Source organism: Patagioenas fasciata, chromosome 8, assembly GCF_037038585.1.
Source record: "Patagioenas fasciata isolate bPatFas1 chromosome 8, bPatFas1.hap1, whole genome shotgun sequence".
Classification (NCBI taxonomy): Eukaryota; Metazoa; Chordata; class Aves; order Columbiformes; family Columbidae; genus Patagioenas; species Patagioenas fasciata.
Window position 1 is genome coordinate 37,550,908 of NC_092527.1, and position 10,113 is coordinate 37,561,020.

The window sequence follows — 10,113 nt, forward strand, 5'->3', positions numbered from 1 at the left end:
CACTGACTTCAGTGGAACTACTCTGGAGCACCGGTCGCATCACATCTGGTAGGTGGAATAAAATCCTCTCTCCCATCTTCACAGGGTATATGATCTCAACTACTACATTAGAGTACACTCCATACCCATCTGCTAAGCAGAATTTTGACATTGGTTTCCTAAGAGGCTGAAACCAAATTAAAAGTTTCCAGTAGGATACAGTCTGTTTCATGCAGCTCATTATACAAAGATCTCACGGCTCTACAGGTGTGCGAATCATTCCGTGCTCAGGAACATGCTCTGAACAGAGAAAACATCATTTTGCCATTAAGTTAAAGCTTGCTCAAGATGTGTAAAATGTATACAATTAAAATGACAAGACTGGGTGGATAACTCCTGATACGCTGAATTGAACTGAGATTCATTTTACAAATCCCCAGCACATTGGCTGAGTGCTACAGGATTTTTGATGAAGTTGCAGAGGTAGCCAATAAATCATTATTCTCACCATTCAAGCCAGATTTGGATCTTGTTTGGTCGGGGATAATGATACTAAAGGCATCTGAGCTGCAATAGGTGGATGCTGAAGTTACAAAAGATCTACCCATTATTATTTTGCTGTCAGCTTCTGAGAAAACTTTCTAAAGGGAAAACCAAGAGACACTTGAGGGTAGCACATGTTGTGCAGTCTGTGTAGCAAGGTACGAACGGGGCATGGTATAGAAAATCCTCGCTCAGTGCTTTGACTTGATAAAAACAACAGTGCAATACATTGGCAAGTTCATGAGTATTGCAGAATGTCAAGAATGAAACACGATTCAACCAGCTCTGTAAACCTTAAACCTTTGGACTGAGTTTTTCTGTTGGTTTTCAAAAAAGACCTCTTAATTTCACTGGGAGCTATACGGTTCTCATCCATTATTACATCAATCTACTAGAGTTTAACATTTGATATGAAGACTCAATTCACATGGTCTGGGCACAAGGAGGCTCTGTTTTATATTCCAATATTTATATATAGCTTGTTTTTATTGGGCAACTTGTTCACAGGTAGAACTGTGCTTTTCAAGGACTCTGAGCCCCTTCACATCCCTTGTTCACCTGCAGAGCACAGAGCAGCCACTCGAATGATTAAGGGAATGGGAGGAAAAGTATATGTTTGTGTGTTGGTTGGTTGGTTGGTTGTGTGTTTTTTGTTGATGTTTTGGTTTGGTTTTGGGGTGGTTTTTTTTTTGTTTGTTTTTTTGTTTGTTTTGTTTTGTTTTGTTTGTTTGTTTGTTTGTTTTTTCCCCAATGTCATAGCTTTAGTCAGCTTAATATGCACAACAGACACACACCCCCACCCCTTGCCTTTGGAGCACTGATTTAATTCATAGCCTGGAACGGCCTGACATAACGTTTGCAACTCTCATTTCCACACTGAGGGAAAGCAGCCAGCACTTACTTTGGGATCAGTGGTTCGGGTTAACTTCCACTCTTTGATGTAAATGAAATAAATAGGCTGACACTAAGGGATCTGCAGATGTAGATTGATACTTGCAGGATCACAAACGCTGCAACTCTGAAGACTCTGCCCTGCACTTCCCTGCCTCTCCTGGGTGAAGCGATGCAGTCCTGTTCTCCAGGCGCAATGGAAATATCTGCCTAGGATGCACGGAACCTATTGCACACCTGTTCTGTGAGTGGGAAAACAAAGTCTCTCTCCCTCACCAGCCCCTGCTGCAGCTGCTTTAAGGAAACCCAAATGAGGAAACACTATATTTAAATCTGTGCATTGGAAAGTCTCAGGAAGGGAAAAATCTGGAATACTTACACTTCATATGAATAGCAAATGGAGAAATTGAGACCTCTGAGTAACAGTAGTGATACTGTGGCTAAACATAAATCAATAATAGGAAGCCACCAAAACAAAATAGCTTGGAGTATTAAGAATGAAAAGTATAATAACCCCCCCTCCCCCAGCTTAATCCCTTACACAGACACTTATCCCAGAGAGGCAGCCTTTGTTTTTTCAATTAACAGAAGCATCAATATCTATAAGCTTCCAAGTCTAATTAATGCACTGACATAATGTAAACAACATTTACCCATTACACAGAATGTAACTCCTAAGGGGCTAGAAATCAGCACAGAACTGCCCAACTGAATGAAAACAAGCTCCAGCAGGAGGACTCGGGTTGCCATTGTCTGATACACAAAAACTCTCACTCTGAAGTCACAGGGCACTTCCAAGAAGTGGCTTTTACAAATCTTAGCGTTGCAGTGAGAAAGGGTAAAAAATAAGTGTCCAAATGCACTTTTGCTCTCAAGTTCAAGGGAATTCTTATCCTGATCCACAGACAGAGGAGAAACAGATTCCTCTTCCTCACATTTTTGATGTTACAGGTTGAGCAAATACACATCTGATCTGCGAGATGCTATGAGTGACTTTTACAAGTGTGGTTTGGGGACAAGGATTCGGGAAAATTCTCGCTTGCTCCACAATGCCTTCAGAAGAGAGCCCACCAACACAGCTACACTCACAGCAGGCTAATGTTTTGCTTTAAAGACCTTTCTGAGATAAAATAAATCTTAGTCTATCCTGTCATTAAGCATCCTCAGCTTGGCACAGGTATTGGTTTATTATCCATTTAAGAAAGCATGAATCCTGATGGGGCTGCTTCAAGAGGAGACACAGCATACTGGATAAAGCTGCTTTTCTTCAGACCACTGTCTAATGAAACTATGTTGTTAGCATCTTTCAGCGAAATACAAAACTTTGTAAAAGAATTTGTTCTGATTCCCCTTACTCCCCGTTTCCAGCACTGTGACATTAGAAGCTTGTTTCTATCCTCAGGCTTTTTGACCTGTGGTCGCTGCAGCAGAATTGAAACAATCTGTGAAATAATGATGGCAAAAGTCCGCCGTTGTGGGAACTGTTGGTATGAAAACCACAGCTAAAGCCAATTTTGCCACTGTGCTAGTTAGCATCGCTCTCTCCAAGCGACTTCCTGACACCAGGCGGAAGATTAAGAGCAAAGAGATGCTATTTAAGATACATGCCCTTTCCGTAGCTCCTGGAAGAGATGTAAACAGGGGAATGTTTGATTTATTAGTCTCAAGAGCTTTGCCCATTGCCCCTTGCTGGACACACAGAGTAGATGATTCTCACTGACAGCTCCCGGGAGTCATATTATTGTCAAAATTCTCCTTGAGCTTTGTATTCAATTCCTTGTATCAGGGTCATTAGGAGAAAGGAGTCCCCACTTTACTGAAGGCAATGTTTACAAATCATTTTAGTTACTCAAGAGACTGTTGAAAAACTCTCCTTTACCAGGCAGGCTGAATATACAGTACTACTGTGTTAGTCTGTATTCTGTGCACATCATTTCTTATCAGCATTACAGAGCATTTGTGTATACAGAACTTCATTTCATCTTCCTTTCCTGTCCAACAGATTGAAGCCACAATAAAAGATTCAGATGTGAGTTCTTATTGAAACCAATATAACACTGTAAAAAAAAAAAAAAGAAGGGGAAAAGAACATTATGGCAATGTCACAATGTCACTCTTTAATCTAAGAGGTGTAAGCCTGTCTGTGGAGTGAATGTGTTGGAATTCGTATCTGCAGCATTGTCTGACAAAGATAAAACAACTGAAAACATCCTCTGTAGGGTGTGTATGTGAAAAAGTCTGGAGCTGACTCCTTCAGACAAATATTTTCATGAAACAGAGAGCTGGAAATCATGTTTCAAAGCTTATTTGGAAAAGAGGAATTCCATTTCACAAGCATGTGATGGGTTAGAAAACAGTCTTAATTCCATATGTTAATAAAACTCAGAATTTTAGGAATATTTTAATGGAAAAAGCTTATGATCTCTCCTTACAGCTCAGTGTATAAAGCCCTCTGCCAGCATGTGGAGAGACTGATTTCCACCCTTGCTCTTCTGAGGCTTCCAACCCACTCATATCAAGCAAATGCCCATAGTAGCAGAGTTATTCTTGAGCAGGTGATTTGTTCCTTCCTAATTTGTTCCTTTCCTAATTCTTTCCTGGGCTGAGAAACCTTCCATAAAACGTCAGTGCAACTCTTCTGTTTCTGTGAATTGTTCTGATAGGAAATGGTTTCATTTGAATTTTGGACCAGTTTGTTTTTAGCATCAGCTGGAGTCCCTTCTTTTTTAATACTAAAAGAAAACTCCTGGGCTACTCACCCCCAGAGAGATGAGCACAGGTGATCCGAGTATCAGTTTAGGCGCAACCACAGACAAACCCAGCCTACTGCAGCAATGTTTTAAGAGCTGGCAAGCTCAGGGAGGGAACAGGTTTATGGTACAAGAAGAGATGCTGCAGGAGAGCATGGCTAGTAAGTGGCTTTACATTTTTCTCTGATGAGATGAAAACAAGTCTGTATTCTATTTGAGAATTCCAAGGTAAATGCAAATGAATCAGTTATGACTACACTTCAGCTAAAATTTGTGAAGTTTAAATGCTGTATGGTTTAATGCAGTGAAATTGTAAAACGGCTTTGCGATGTGGAGAAAAGAGGGGGTAGAAAAATGGATGTTGTTTCTTGATGGCCCTTGGTTTGTGGAGGGTTTCTGCAGCAGAAAGAATTGGAGTTGATCACCTATTAAGCTTTTTCAGCTTCATACTCTTTTCCTAACTCTTAATAAACAGAGAAGCTCCAGGGTTTGTATTCTGAAGTGTTTTCCTATCTGTCATTAAATAAAGGGCAGCTTGTAGCTTGAAGTGTACAAATTAAGACTATCAATCTCTTCCAGCTCTACTTTTATGGAACAACTTTTCTGAAGAAGTCAACTAGTTTTCTGAACCTTTTTCTATTTAATGTGTATAGCAGTTTCTAAGCAGTTACACAGGACTGTTAGGCAAGTAAGTTCATATTTTGCTATTATGCTGTCCTCACTAAAAATAAGGGGAAACTTACAATACTTACCTTCCTGTACAGCTATAGTCATGACAAGATGGTTTATTGAGTTTAATGGCACTGGTAATGTCTAATCAATAAGAAGCATTTATGATGTAATTCATGCAGCTCTGAAGTAAGGTGCTTATAAGTTAAATCACAGAAAGACTGCCTCGTTATGTTGTGATAACCCACTAAATAACGAGTCACTGCTGTAATTAGTACTGATGTTCAGAATTGTATGTGAGGTTTAACATCCTCAGAACGTAGTGAACTGAATTCTCTATCAAGGACTATGAATTTGCTGTTTTCTTTGCTGGTAGCATTGCTGACATTCACCGAAGCACATCAAGATTGCGAAGAATTTGTTTAAACGCGTGAACTAATAGGCGATATACGATCTGAAACAATCCTGTGACCTGAATGTCAATGGCTTTGCTAGGAGAGTCTGGGACACAAATATGTCTTGTTGTCAGCTGAACTCTACTAAAAGCTTTTCTGTCACTTCCCCATCACACTGAATTGTCACTTAGTTTCAAAGGAGGGCAAGAGGTATAATTTACTCCTCACACTGTGTTAAAGGAATGAAGGTTAAGTTAAAGGGGGAAGCTAATCATACAACGTTCAGGCAAGTCAGGAAATACTCACAGGTACTTTTCTCACCCTGCTCTCAGTGTAGCATCACAGTTGACATTTTATGATCCAGTGATGTGTTTTCTAAAAACATGCCATGTCTTTCCTCAGGCTAATTTGCATGTTTATGTTTTGGGTTATTTCTAAATGCTTACATTAGTACTTCCACTAGTTTTTGTAAGCTAATGCTACTACACAGGAAAAAGACAGAAACTGAGGTTTTAGATATGAGGGTTTTTTAAAATGGGCTCTCCATATCCTTTGTGTACAGTGATTGCTCACTATTATTAAACAGTGATTCCCAAGTGTGTTTATTTAAGAAAGGGAGACTCGTCTGCAAAGCACTGGCTTTTAGTATTTCAGTGAAATGAGGGTTTCTCTCTTGCTTTCAGGGTACACAGCTGAGCAGTTCAGGTTTTATTTGGAGAGGCTGGAACTGGCTCACATAAGTGGGCTCTGAGCCAGGCTCCAACTAACGTTGGGTCCTTAAATGAGGCTTAGTGGCTCTGAGCTTTCCCTATAGCTAACAGACTATTCTGTACTTAAGCTGCTCTAAAGGAGGTTTTAAACCCCTAGCTGCAAGTGAATTACTGAATCTGTTTAGGACAAATACAGATGTGTCTATCTACCTGATAAGGAAAAGTTTATACCAGAATTTGTGTAATTACTGGTCGTTAAGAAACAGAACTTTCTTGGACCGATGAAATCAATGGAGGCCAAACATTGTTGGGGAATGCTAGCATTAAATGATGTATTTTCTATATATTTGTCTGTGATAAGATGAGCTGGCAGGCATGCTTATGCTCTTAGACAAGTCATCATTATCTCATGAGAAGAACTCATTTGAGCTTAACTTCCCATAAATCTGAAAGTGGGTCAGTCAAACTGTTCCATTTCAACAAAAATTAATGTTAGTTATTAACACTGATACTTGAGCTCTGATACAAGCTTGTGTTCCTGGCTGCTACACAGCAAAGGCAGAGAGTGGGATGGGTAGTTTTCTGGGGCACACATGGGCTGAATCACTTCTAATCACCTCTAAAGGTTTTTTTTTTATTGTTTCTGGTAACATCCAATGAAAGACATGAAAGAGCTTGAGGGATAAAAGTAGCTCTCATCTTTCCTTTTGCTCTTCTGCCTGTAAACTCAGCTAGACAGGAGTTGCTTTCCCCTTCATCCTCTGTTCAGTGCTTGTTACAACAAAGCTCTTTGATGCTCCAGCAGTAAGTTGCCACCTTGGTACCCTGGTGTCCCCATGGCTCTGTAACAGCTGAGCCTCAGCTCTTCATCTGCAGCAGTCTAATTGCTGAAGCAAAAGAATCTCACCAGTTAAGCCTTTCCAGAGTCACAGTAACCAAATGTCAGAACACTTATTAAAAAATTAATGTTAAAGTTATTGATTTGCAAGGTTTTTTAATTTGTTTTTCCCAACGAAATGTAGACCAGATTTGATATGAGGAGGTTTGTGTTCTTAGACTATTCTTTTTAGAGTTCATCACCAAAACTTATTCACTGCTTAGGTCTGGCAGAAATTATTTCTCATGTTTAGGGCTGTTCATGCCTGCAGAAGTGGTGTCCTAGGAGGAATTGAATAGATGATGCCTTTTTTTTTATTTCTTTATGGCTAAATGAGTCCAATGAAAATGCTTTGTTCCTTCACATGGTGTGTTCTTAAGGAAACTATGCATGTCATGCTGGATGCATGATAATATTTCAGATAATACTTGCTTACATCAATACCATCAGCTTGAAGAGTCGCTGAATTTATTTGCACTGAGCATATTAGCACCCTGTTATTCTACAGGAAAAGCCTGAAAGAGCACAACTCAGCATCGCCTCCCTTCCCGAGATACCACATCCACGTCTGGTGTTTCTTGCTGGAGCCTCATTCACTGTGGTGCTCATTATTATCCCTTCCCACACATTGAATATAAAACTTGCTATATAATCTTATTTTCTAAGACTATGTAGTTCTGCTACCTTTTTCCTAAAGCTTCAGCATGGATTTCATCCTTCTGGTACTGACAGTTATTAATTCCCCCCAAAATTTACCCGTTTTGCACGTCTGTAGCTGCTGCCCATGGTCAAGATTTGCCTCTTCTGTGGGAGAATGTGGTTGAAGTGCCCCTTCCAGAACATCCTCAGGGTGTGTTTTGTTGGTAGCTAAGCTAGTAACTGCTTCAACAGGGCAAATGAATGCAAAGAGTAAACTCAGAGACATTTTAGCACCACCACATCAGCCAAAATTCCATTGAAGCCTTGGAAAGTCATGAAGCTTGTAAGAGCCCTGTATTCATACAGGCAATAGGTCTGGAATATTTCAAGTAATTAACTATTAATGTTTAGTTCTGGTTAGAATAATCCAAATATTTATTAAGTTCTAGGTATTAAATAAACCTTTATTTCAGGTACTTAAATAGGCTAATGTATGTATAACTTGTATATTAAATTTCATGAAACACAGCATGTTCCATTTTTCCAGTTAACCCTCCCAGTTAATGTCAATAGTACTTTGAACATGTCTATCAGAACAGTCCATTTTAAAGAGAATGTTCTTCATAAAGCCAAAATCAGTTGTTCAAAGATAGACAATCATGTGGCAGCAAATTTTGTAGCTTGCTTATGAGAGTTCCAATATTCAGTGAAAGCCTTAATTATACTATTAAAATAGAAGACCCCTGAAGAGCACACAGCCCAAGAGCGGCATTGCCTGCACCCCCTGAGCTCTGCGGTGCAGACTGGCTGCAGATGTCCTCTGCTTGCAAGGGTTCTGCCTCTTCATCAGTGAAGAGCATGAGATGAGTTTTGGCAGGAGCTCTAAATTTTGGCTTCCTGAATGGTGCTTCCATACCTCTTGAGTTTTTTGCCAACAGTTTATGTATGAGTGGTTTTTATTTCCTCAGCATTAATTTGTCATGAATTATCCGTTATAAATGATATATTTAATTTTAAATCCACCAACGGATAAGTCTTGAAAATAGCCAAGAAAAACTATGGACCAATTACATGGAAAGCTGGCTACATAAACTATGTTTATCAATGAATTTTAATGACTGATAGCATAGCAGTCACTGTAATAGTGCAGCTCTTACATCTAGAGCAGGCTAAGCAAAAGTTTAACATCATTTTTGTGCCTATGCAGAGACCTGGAAGCAAAATCTTTTCTACCAGGCATAGCACGTGCTTGGTACCCCACTCATTGACATCTACCTTGGTGTTGTGAGGAGCAGGCTTACATAGCCACTGGATTTAAAAAGAAAAAAAGTCAGAGTCAATATTTAAACCCTGGCTGAAAGTCCTACAACCTGTTATTACACTGAGGGCAGGATCTCTAAATTAAAAATCAAAGCTTGGAACAAGAACTGGTGGTAGAAAGTCTGAGGAAGATTATCAAACTGGAAATAAGATACCCTTTCCTAAGTGATGTGTCCCTAATCCTTTCTGTTGGGTAATTATCAGTAGTAGTAATTCACAGTTTGAAGACCATACAGCAGGTTTGTGTGTCATTCTAAAAGATGTGCTACAATTAATGGGAAGTGAGGTTTATAAAACAGTTGCATCTGTTTTGCTGTTTCTGTGTATTTAGGTCAGTGGGAGTGAGCTGTTCACAGAAGCACTCAGCTTATCATTGAAGCATTGGGACCAGTACCAACTATGATAAGATGCTGCAGTGCTGTTTTGAGAGCATTTTGACGAGTGTCAAGAAAGTTTTCCGTTGCTGCTTTAGCTTAGCAGCTCAGTCCTCTTCAAAAGCTGCTCTTCTCAACATTGTTATTGGCATATTTGTCTTCTCCTTACTATTATGCTACCTGCCATATTTCTTTCTGGAGTGTCTGGGATGCCAAACGTAGCTCAAATACCTACTACAAATTTGATATTAAAAATATTCCTAGGGATACCATCCATAACCCCGATGATGTGTAGCATTTAAACATTTTAATTCTCACTCGGAGGCTTTGCTGTGGTAAGCAGCGGGATGTGTTCCTCTGTATATATTTATCAGGAACTGCTGGATCTCTAAGCAAAGGATTCAATTCTCTTTCTTTAGGACTAGATAACACACAACAGCAGGAAAGCTGAGCAGTGTATGGTTTGTGGAGCATGCGGACCCCATCAGCTCTGATCTGCTCTTGGAATCTATCCTTACTCTCTGTATGGGATGTTTTATTCCCCTGCTTTGCTAATGAATTCACCCTTTTCATCCACATAAAGGCTAAGGTATTTTACTATACATCCCCTCCAATGTACATTTAGGTCCCATGTCTTAGTGAGAGCTTGATCTCCGTGCTCTCTGGCTCTGGTGTTTGTATTGTGTGAGGCATCTGGCACCATCCTGGCCCATGCACCAGCATCCACACCGTGACAGGATGCTTCTGTTCTCCGACTGATAATCGCTTGTATGAACAGTTTGCTTTTCACCAACAATATCACATTCATTACAGAGCAGTATCTCTTCTATTGGTTTACCTTAAAGTAAGTGCCCCAGACCCCAGTCTCACTTCCCAAAATTTAGCTTACTGTTGCTTTACAACATCCTAAAGCAGACTTTTTTTGCCTTGCAGCTTTGCAAAAGCTGGTGGAAGAAGTTAATGTTT